Below are 9946 nucleotides of genomic sequence, written 5' to 3' on the forward strand. Positions count from 1 at the left end.
TTCTCACACCTCCAAACAGATTAATTTATTCCTTGTTTGGGCCAAAAATAGCTCTTTGGGTCACACACTTATACACTATAGTGCCAAAAGTGTGTGGCCCCCCCTGCCCCCACCTGTGTGGCCTGCACAGAGCCGTGACCTCAACTTCATCCAACACCTTAGGGATTAACAGAAAGGCCGACTGAGCCGAACCTTATCAGCCAGCATCAGTGTTGGACCTCCCTGATGCTCTTGTGTCTGAATATAAGCAAATCCCCGCAGCCAGATTCAACATCTGGTGGACAGACTGAAACCAGACGAGTGGAGGCTGTTCAGGTTTTGTCCATTTAAGACATTCCCTTTATGTTCAGAAGAGATTACATCAGAGAGAACAACTTTAACCCTTCCACACATCTGGTATGTTGAGGTATTTTATTGTCTTTTCCCACATTATCTGACATTTAGGATACTTTCATAAAAGAATTTGCTTCCTCTTTTTACCAATGTGTGAATTCTTGTTGATAAGGCCTGTCCCATGTACCAGCAGCCTGCTTTTGCCCAAATTTGGAGGATGTTGCTTTGTTCCTGCTTGAAACATGTTGAGTAATTTTGTGTCAAGATGGTCATGACAAGGAAACCAAGGGCGACAAGAAAAACATCGAGATCTTTAAAACTGCCAACAAATCTCACACTTTTATTGCATCCTTTCTTTATTTCTTACCTTTTTTCTGCAACTGCAGGAAACAATACCTTAATTTTTACTTCCTCTTGAGCTTCCTCTGCTAATAAATGAGCTGCAGATGAATTGTGGGACTTTTGTTTACCGCCGGTTTCCAGCAGAGCTCCAGCTGAGGAAAGGGAACTGCGGTTGTGACCTCAGAAACCGGACACAGCTTCCAAATACACAGACGCAGCAGTAAAAAATGTCTTCAGGCTTTTAGATCACGACTGCATCTGTTTCTTACAAAGATATCAACTGCAGATTCAGACATCCACCCTGGCCCTGTTTTCCTCCGTTTGTCTGTCTGTGTGTCTGTCTGACTGTCTGGCCTGGGCTAAACCGACCGTCTCAGCGTCGCATCTAAATGACCCCTGTCACCAGCGCGTCGGCAGCTCGCGGCCAGACACTGGTGGAGCGAAATTGGACGTGGCGGGCGTCCGCTGTCCCCAGCCACAACAGGTGACAGGGTGGAGAGAGAAGAGAGAGCGGGAGGATGAGAGAGAAGAGAGAGAGAGAGACGAGAGAGAGGACAGAGAGGAGGGAGAGAGAGAGGAGGGGGAGATGAGGAGAGAGAGAGAGAGAGAGAGAGAGGGGCAGAGGACGGAGGAGAGGAGAGGGAGAGGGAGAGAGGAGAGAGGGCCAGGAAGAGAGAGGAGAGGCATAGAGAGGAGGACGACGAGGGGCAAAGAGAGGAGAGAGAGAGGCAGAGAGAGAGGAGGAGGAGAGAGAGCGGAGAGGAACGGAGAGAGAGGCGAGGGAGGGAGGTAGAGAGAGTGGGCAGCCCTGCAGTCAGCGACGCTGGGTGGCAGGCCAGACGAGGAGACGGGACAAAGTCGGCTCTAAACTCCAGCTAACCCCAAAAAAGAGCCACAGGGGGGTGAGAGCCAAGACACACATCACCAGCACCATGCAGGCGGATCCACTGAGGACACACAGTCTAGACTGCCTCTAATTGGTTAGAGCTGAGCATGTAGTAAAATGAGATACCATTTAAACAACGCCTCGCTTGATCTGGGTTTATGGTTAAGCCCAGAAGCTGTTTAAAGGTTCAATTATTCAGATTTTTTTTTATCTAGAATTGTTAGAATTTCAAGAGTTCTTTTTTTTCACTGAAATTTAATCATATATGATTTAATTAAAATAGACTCTGTTAAATGCATTTTAAATTAAATCAATTAATTCAATATATTTTTGTTCTATTTATAGCGTATTAATTTTAAATTAGCATTACTTATTTTATTTAAAAAACATATATACATTCAAATAAATTCTATTTAATTCATTTTTTATTTTAAATATATGAAAATCATATATAAAATCATATAATAAAATTTAAACCAATCAACTTTTGTTGAAGTTTAAATTAAAAACGTTAATCTATATTCTTGAACATATTAAAAATTCAAGTTACGGGTGCCCGGTGGGGCCCGGTTATCTCAGTGGGGTGAGCTGGGACGCTGTTACCGACGGGCTTAGTTTTGCTGCCAGCAGCTAGGGTTCGAATCCAACCTGCCGGCGCTTTGTCTGCCCGTGTAATCTCTCTGCCTTTTCCTGTTTCTCTTTGACTGTCACTTATCATGAAAGGCAAAAAAGGGCCAAAAAAATACTTAAAAAAAAAAAAAAAAATTCAAGTTACGATTTTTTATGTATTCAAATATTTATATCAATATTCAATTACAGTACATAACATATTCAGAAAAATCTATTATCTTAATTAATAAAAAAATATTATATTTTGTATATATCATATACATATATTATTTATTTACTTATATCAGAATTCATTAAATTAACAAATATAGTAAAATATTGAATAATAAAGAATTAGATCAGCCCCTTACTGTAGAAAACACACATATTCACCTCCTCACAGTCTAATGTCACACACACACACACACACACACACACACACTCGCTGAGTGTTTGAGACAAGCCCTTGATCACGTCTCGCACTTGAGGAAAAAAAAAAAAACCCGGTGAGAGATATTCTTGTAATTTTCTCCTCGCCGTCAGTTTTTCTCTCATTGATGGGAGCTGACAGAACTGGGACTGCAACACAAACGCGAAGAGGCCGAGCACCTACGAGTCTGAACTCTGTTGTACTGTCTCATCTCGTTCAGACTCTGGACTGTTTAAGATTCACGTAAAGAGCGGCGCCAGCGCTGTTTTTCTAGCCTCAACAGTCCCTAAAGATTTACTGAGAAAAGTAAAGACAGTGAGGAGGTTGCTGAAGGCTGTGGAGCTCAAACATGTTCCTCCTGACGGCTGAATACAATAATGTTATTGTTCAGTTTTCCAGATTTATTCTAAACAGAAGCTACTACTAATTTATTCTGTTTGTTCTCAACAGGGAATCATGGTAATGTTAGTACCTGTTGTCTTAAAGTACATCTTTGTGGTTCTGGTTATTATTTTATGTATTTTCTAAACATGCAGAGCAAACATGACTTTAGATGAATTGTCAGTTCACCAAAAGTTCACCATATCAACTTAAAAGGTATTGATGTGTCAGTGTCATGTTCACAAGTTGTTTCCGCTGCCCCCAAGTGGCCAAAAAAAGATGAAAAGTTTCCTTTATTCTTTTGGACCATCGGTTGGGTCTTGATGGAAGGAGCTTCTCCCTTGATAAATTCTCATTTCTGGCCTGATGAGCAGTGAACAATTTTTAAATGTTCAACATTTTGGTTTAGTGCAGGGTTCGAGTTTCATGGGAGCCCCGATAAGGAGTGGTCTGAGCTCCCATGAAAGCAGTACAATCATACCTCTGTGGTGGTCTCTAATACATTACCACAACCATCATTTGGTTGTGGTAATGTATAAGAGACCAATAATGATAAATAATACATTCTTCAATGTAATGAGTATAATTTCCATTAACATTACATTATGTTAACTACCACTTTCTTAGATTCTGCTGGCTTTGTATTAGATTTATAACTCATAAACTGATTCATAAACCCTGGTTTAGTGTGTTAGCATGCGGCCCATATGCAAACTATCTACATCTCTATTAATTAGCACTAAACACAAAGTTGGAGGTTGATGCGAATGTCATTATTTTTGCAGGTATTTGATCATAAAAGTATTGCTAATTATTAGTATTTACAGTATTTACAGTAGTAGTATTTAGTTACATTTTGACTTGATGGTGGCACTAGAGGAGCACTCAGAGAATCACCAAAGTCAGTAGGATTCCTCCTCTTGGGACCATCAACGTCTGTACAAAATGTCATGGTAATCCATCCAATAATTATCGAGCTATTTCAAAATGGTGGACTGAAGAAACATAAAACCTGCATGGTTTCATTCCACACAACCAGCAACATAAATGTGTCAAAGGAAAGGAAATACTGGTGGTTTATAATACAGTATAATATATATCAAATTATCAGCTAACACTGACTATTAAAAATACTCTTCATCAACATCATTGGTCCATTCATCAGCAGCACTGCTATGCACCAGATTTTGTGTTTCGGTGTGACGGGCTTGTGCTCAGTTGCACTAGTGGGCTGAAACAAGATGGCTGCTGCCCACCTCACTGATTAAAAAAACATGCTCAGTAGGCAGCAGATCTGACTGTGAACTTTCAGTGTGGTTCACACTGATCTATAATTCACACTGCATATTTGCATCAGGAAATTCCAGCAGTTAATAATTGACTCTTGCATACAATATCAGAAATGCCTCAGCTGAAGTCAAGACTGGTGAAACAGTCACAGGAATGCCACGTTTTGTACTTTTTTTTTTCTCAGGATTTACTGCTCCGTACCTGCTGTGCACAGTCTCTCGGTAAACAAGCCTAAAGCGGCTGAGGAAAAAACTCACTTTCATTCAAAGCCAAGAGTCATTATTTAACAAAACCACAAGTGATATCGCAGTTAAAATGTTCCTGTTTTGCAAGCACAGGTGTTGATATAGATGACAAAACTTAACAGTGGTCTGCAATCTTCTCTTCTTTCATGGCAATTACTTTGCAGTTACAGGTGCCAGTTTACTATCTGAGCCTGAAATGAAATTGTTTGGCTATTAAAATCTCATAACAAAATGTTATCAGTCTGTCGTGCCTTTAGGATGAAATCTGTCTCCTCCACGGATAACAAGACAGGTTGGTGGAAGAAATATGGTTGGATTGTCCCTTTATCTGCCCTCGCCAAATGATTTTCAAATCCACAAGGACGACTGAGCGAGTGAGTGGATTTTGGGATTCAGCAGAGAGCGAGCTGAGATTGCTGAGTCCATTCCCGCCCCGCCGGGGTACATATCAGATAACGTTGTCGCTTTCAGTTTGAGCTGTAATTTCCTGGAAGACGAGGCGCGATGTGACAGATGGCGCTCATGGTGAAAGAGCTGCCGAGGACGAGGACATGTTGCACCGTCGTCAAACCTCCGGCGGGACACGAGGAGGGGCCAGCCGCCACTTCCACTTTCGTTTTCTTGCACTTTTGCTGCAGAAACACTGACTGTAAGACACATCAAACCCGGGTCGAAGACATGAGTCCAGCATTTGTAAAGTCATGTTAGGGTTTATGGTGAGCTCTTTCTTTGCAGATATAAAGTACTTAAATTGATCTGTTTGTGCGTCTTTCATTAATTAATTAAAGGTTTGTTAGTGTGCTCCCGAATCCACAAACGTATTCCCGGCTTCCTGCTGATGCTTGAAAACATAAACTGTGAGGACATTTACAGGACCTCGTGGATGTGAGGGTGATAAATTAAATCAGCCAGTGTCTTTAAAGCTGCATACATTTGTTTTGGGCCACTACGGGGCTGAATAACATGTTGACAGATACAGCCACCACCATAAAGTTGTTACAGCTACCATGTTAGCAAAAGTTTGCCTATTTACTTGCAGACACAGAGCAACATGACCATCCAATTAGAGACGTGTGTGTGCCCATCTGATGAACTGAGGTGCATTAGCGCTGCCCCCTAATAGTCGACAAAACCGGTGTTGAGAAGAGTCTAAGTTGACTTTTCATTAGAGTCTGGGATTGTTACAATATGGACCTGTTGCATGTGCTAACTGTAGTAGCTGCTGTCATTAGTGGTCCTACAAGACCAACAGAGGGCAGCTAATTTACAGCGGCTCCGACCAGGACTCTGCTCCCAGAGAGGCAGCGACTGGAAAGACATAAAATGGGACAGGTCAAGTTTGTTGAGGTAATTTGTAAGTAACTGTTGGCGTAATACAGCATCCATCAAATCCACCGATGCCTGAAATGGGCCAGTGCTGACAGTACTGAGTACGTAAGTAAGTAAAACTTTATTTATATAGCACCTTTATACCTGCACTTCTGATATTTGTCCATGAGTACCCTCACTTCTTATTGCATACCACCACCTCTGGTGAGCATGGACCCATTGCTATTCTATATAAACACAGCTAGCTAAATGCTAAGAAAACAACACTGAAAATGTCCTTGTGAAAATGGATTGAAAACAGCTGAAGAATTAGGATAAGGGTAATGCTGAATTTGGTTCAGTTCAGGCACTGTTATCATTAAGTCTGCAAGTATTGGAAGTTTTTAATTTCCGTTTTTTTGAACAACTTCCTTGCTGGTTGTTCCGACACATTCAGACAAGATAACAATAATAAAAAGTAAATAAATCATTAACGTATGACGACTACTCAACTAATGGTTTGAACTAACAACTACTAGTCGAGTGGTGGCGGTAGCCTGTACTTTTTAGCAGCCGCTTTTATTACCAGCTAGTCTCTAACTGTGTTTGTCTGCTGTTTGGTACTGAGCAGGAAGTGTGCAGTGGGTTTATCAAACCTTTTTGAATAAAAAAGCTGCCTGCTGCTGCTGCTGGAAAGGGGATGGGTGAGAATGCAGAGACCCAAAAAGTGGCAGAAAAGTGCCTTAAACCCAAAACTAAAGAAGACAAAAGGTTCTGTACAGCTGAGTTACAAGCTCCACAAAACAATTTGTTTCACAATTTTAACCTTTCTGCCAGCACCCTGGTACAATGCAGGTGAATAGAATATAATATGTGATATACATATGCAAGATATAATGGATAGCAAAACTCTCTATAAACAGCTTTTATTGGAAACTATCTTCTACAAAATGCATAAAATTGTGGAAAAATCTTTTATAAAATCTACAAATATAGGAATATGCCTGCTTTGTGTTATTTTGAACTGTAATAATCTCCCCCAGGTCACTAAAACCACCAACTTCCCAGAGGAAACACAGAGGACATGACCTCAGTGTCCTCAGTTGGACATACTGTAACTATGACTCTGTGCTACTCATTATAACATCTATAAAAAGACAAGTCAGATATAAACTGTGAGGCAGCAGGCAACCATGTTGTTGGGAAATGAAAATTCCTGATGATCGTCTTACCGCCTCCATCTTTCCTGTAAACCCTTCACTGCACTTCAGCATAAACAGCACCAAAATAAACTTTTAGAAGAGTCATTTAATACACTTTGTCATTCTTCCTCTGACATGAAATAGAAACATCCAACTTCCTCATTCTTGTCAGACCAGCACACTGCAGCGAATGGTTATCAAACAGAGGCAGTTTGGCCACATTCAGTCTCGAAGTCTTATCAAACTGAAAGGCTACAAGTATAAAACGGAAACTTATTCTGGCCTCCCTGCAGCTCACAGGCTCTTTATAGAGAATAAACACTCAGCCAACACTTATACCTTCACACTGCTGTGAGCTGCTCTGTCAAACAACATAGAACAATTGGATGCTAATGGTGGCTACTTTCCCAGATATTCACTTCCCCATTTCACACCACAACTCATTCAATACAAACAGGTGCTGTGTTATAACTATAAAAGTACTGAGCATGCACAGTCATGGTACTCTAGCATTAAACTGAGTGGCCAGAAAAATAGAAACACCAGTACCCTAATGCATCCCAATACAACAATCCCGACAGCACCTCAGTAGAACCTGACTGTGACCCTTTGCAGATGACTAAATGTTGGTTGTTGGACGACCACAAACACATTCTTGACTTGTGTGAAATGTAGCTGTGGTAACGCTAGTAGCAGTGGATTATTATATGAGTGTAGTATAAGTACCCGGTTGATATTTGGTGTCTAGGCTCTGACCTCGTCACTGCCCACTAGGTTGGGATGATATGTTAAAATTTTCCAACCGGCCACCGTCACAACACAGCAATTGTCGATATTTTCGCCCATGCGTGTGTGCCAGCGCTCTGGTGTCTAACCTAGTGTGAAAATATTTTAGCTTGTTGGTATTTGTGCAATCGCCCAACCATACTTACCACAAGGAAACACCAGGCTCAACAAAGCAAGGAGTGGCGAGGGATGACGATAACTCTCCCCAGAATGTAATGAAAACTCAAGTGGATGCTGGCTGAGGGTGAAGCTTTTGAAATGCTCTATGAACATCTTTCAGGTGAGCTAAGCCTTGACATCTTAGGGTTAGGGTGGACTCTTGGATGCTCATATGGTAGATTAAACATTATAAATTGCCCTCTAGGGTTCCTTTCCAAGTGAAAGTGCTCTAAAGTGCTAATACTAACCCTGACTAAGCTGTTTCACCATAAATGCATCACAATTTTCTGCGCGCTGGTGCTCTTTTTATTGATTTTGAGTCCTTGACTGTACTGTACACGAGCATGATCAAAAGGCGATAGGATTTAATGTAGAATATAGATGTAAATGCCAGTCAAAAGGGTATGCCATGTGAGAGTCACAATAACTACTTTTGCTTTACGGTATTTTGTCCCAGAAATAATTGCAATAAATAATATTTTTGTCATTTTAAGACATTTTTTTGCCACTAATCTAATGATAATAATAAAAGTACGACCTCTTATAGAGCAATTAACTATTAATTCTTAAACATATTACGATCCATGTATCTTAATGAGTCAATACTGTGACAGGTGATAGTTACATATTGACCTTTTAGACGATAACATTTTCGTAAAAGTAGCAGCTCACCACACAAGCTGCGTTTAGATTAGTAAAGAAACGCATAGATATTGTTAGAACGGTGACGTCGGTTTTTCAAATTCTCAAATCCTCAAACACGTCCGGAGATTTTAACACTTCTAAGTCACAAATGACACCGACTCAACATCTGATCATATTTTGTGCAAGCTCTGATGTGTAAAACCGGTGGCGTTCCCCTATAAAGAATTATTAAAAGGGTCAGGAAACGCAAGCCGCATGGACATAAGACACACACAATACACAATAAGAACACAATAGTTTAAATTTAGCACATGCCCAGTCACACCAACCAAGACACCATGCCATAAACACACACATTACAATAAACGCACATTTTATAAATAATAACACCCATATATTCCCAACTGATTGTTAATATAGTGGTTTTAGTGGATCCCAGCCTCAACCACAGCGGCCACCTAGCTCTGCACTTCCTTATAGCAAGACACACAACCTGCTACCCATGATACCTGCTACACTTCACCATGAGACACAGCGTGTCACATCAGTGCACATATACATATTGTCTGTCAACTTAACTTGATCATTTGTTATTCATTTAGCAGCAATCAAGATGCTCAAACTCATTTCTACCAAACTAGTGAGAATAGCCTCACCTCAACCTTTTTATGAGAATTTTAGGACTCAACTGTGTTAAAAATGTCTTCTTTTCAGTGGTAGTGACAGTAGTAGAAGCATTGGTGACTCAACCTGCAGCTGCACCCATTCCCCACCTTCCTCTACACACACTCACACACTCAGCTGCAGCCTCCCATTGTCCTGCTTCATCTCCTCTGCTGTAAGTTAACGAGCCTCGTGTGCATCACACTCAGGCTGATGGCTTTAATTAAGACGGACACTGCGTCGCATGAAAGCGATACTGTTAAATCATGTGACTCACTGGAGCCTCGAGTTCATTTTGTGTTTCTAATCTTTGACATCGTGGCGGCGGGAGGGGGGGACTACAAAGACAGACAGAGACGGGTCCTTCAGAGACCTGCGGGGTCCCCGAGAGGAGAGAGGAGGCATGTTAGAGCCCTCGCTCACCCTCTCTCTCTCTCTCTCTCTGTCTGCCACACACACATACTGTCTACATCTTTTCTGCTTTTGACAAAAATATGTGGACATCTCTCTGGAGAGCCCTATGAATTCCCGTCCATATACTTACGGCCATATAGTGAATGTGTGTGTCAGGCAGAAAAAAAAGAGTCCTGTGTCAGACAGTGTGTGACACAGACAGAGCGGGGGGCGAGCAAGGTATCATTGCTATGTCTCTCCTCTCTCTCTCTCT

General features: G+C 41.3%; 1 protein-coding gene across 2 annotated transcripts in view; it reads right to left on the minus strand.

Annotated features, from left to right (window-relative positions):
* The window catches only part of basp1 (brain abundant, membrane attached signal protein 1), a 57676-nt gene that overhangs the window by 46456 nt on the left and 1274 nt on the right, over positions 1–9946 (minus strand). The window contains exon 1 of one of the 2 annotated variants that reach the window (XM_035670934.1): positions 701–1149. The exons of the other annotated variant lie outside the window; for it this stretch is intronic. The gene's annotated coding sequence lies outside the window, so the exon portion shown is untranslated. Of the gene's footprint in view, positions 1–700; positions 1150–9946 lie in introns of those variants that run through there. 2 annotated transcript variants of the gene reach the window in all.

The sequence above is a fragment of the Morone saxatilis genome, unplaced genomic scaffold (assembly GCF_004916995.1).
Source record: "Morone saxatilis isolate NCDOM2014 unplaced genomic scaffold, NCSU_SB_2.0 Contig23, whole genome shotgun sequence".
Lineage (NCBI taxonomy): Eukaryota > Metazoa > Chordata > Actinopteri > Moronidae > Morone > Morone saxatilis.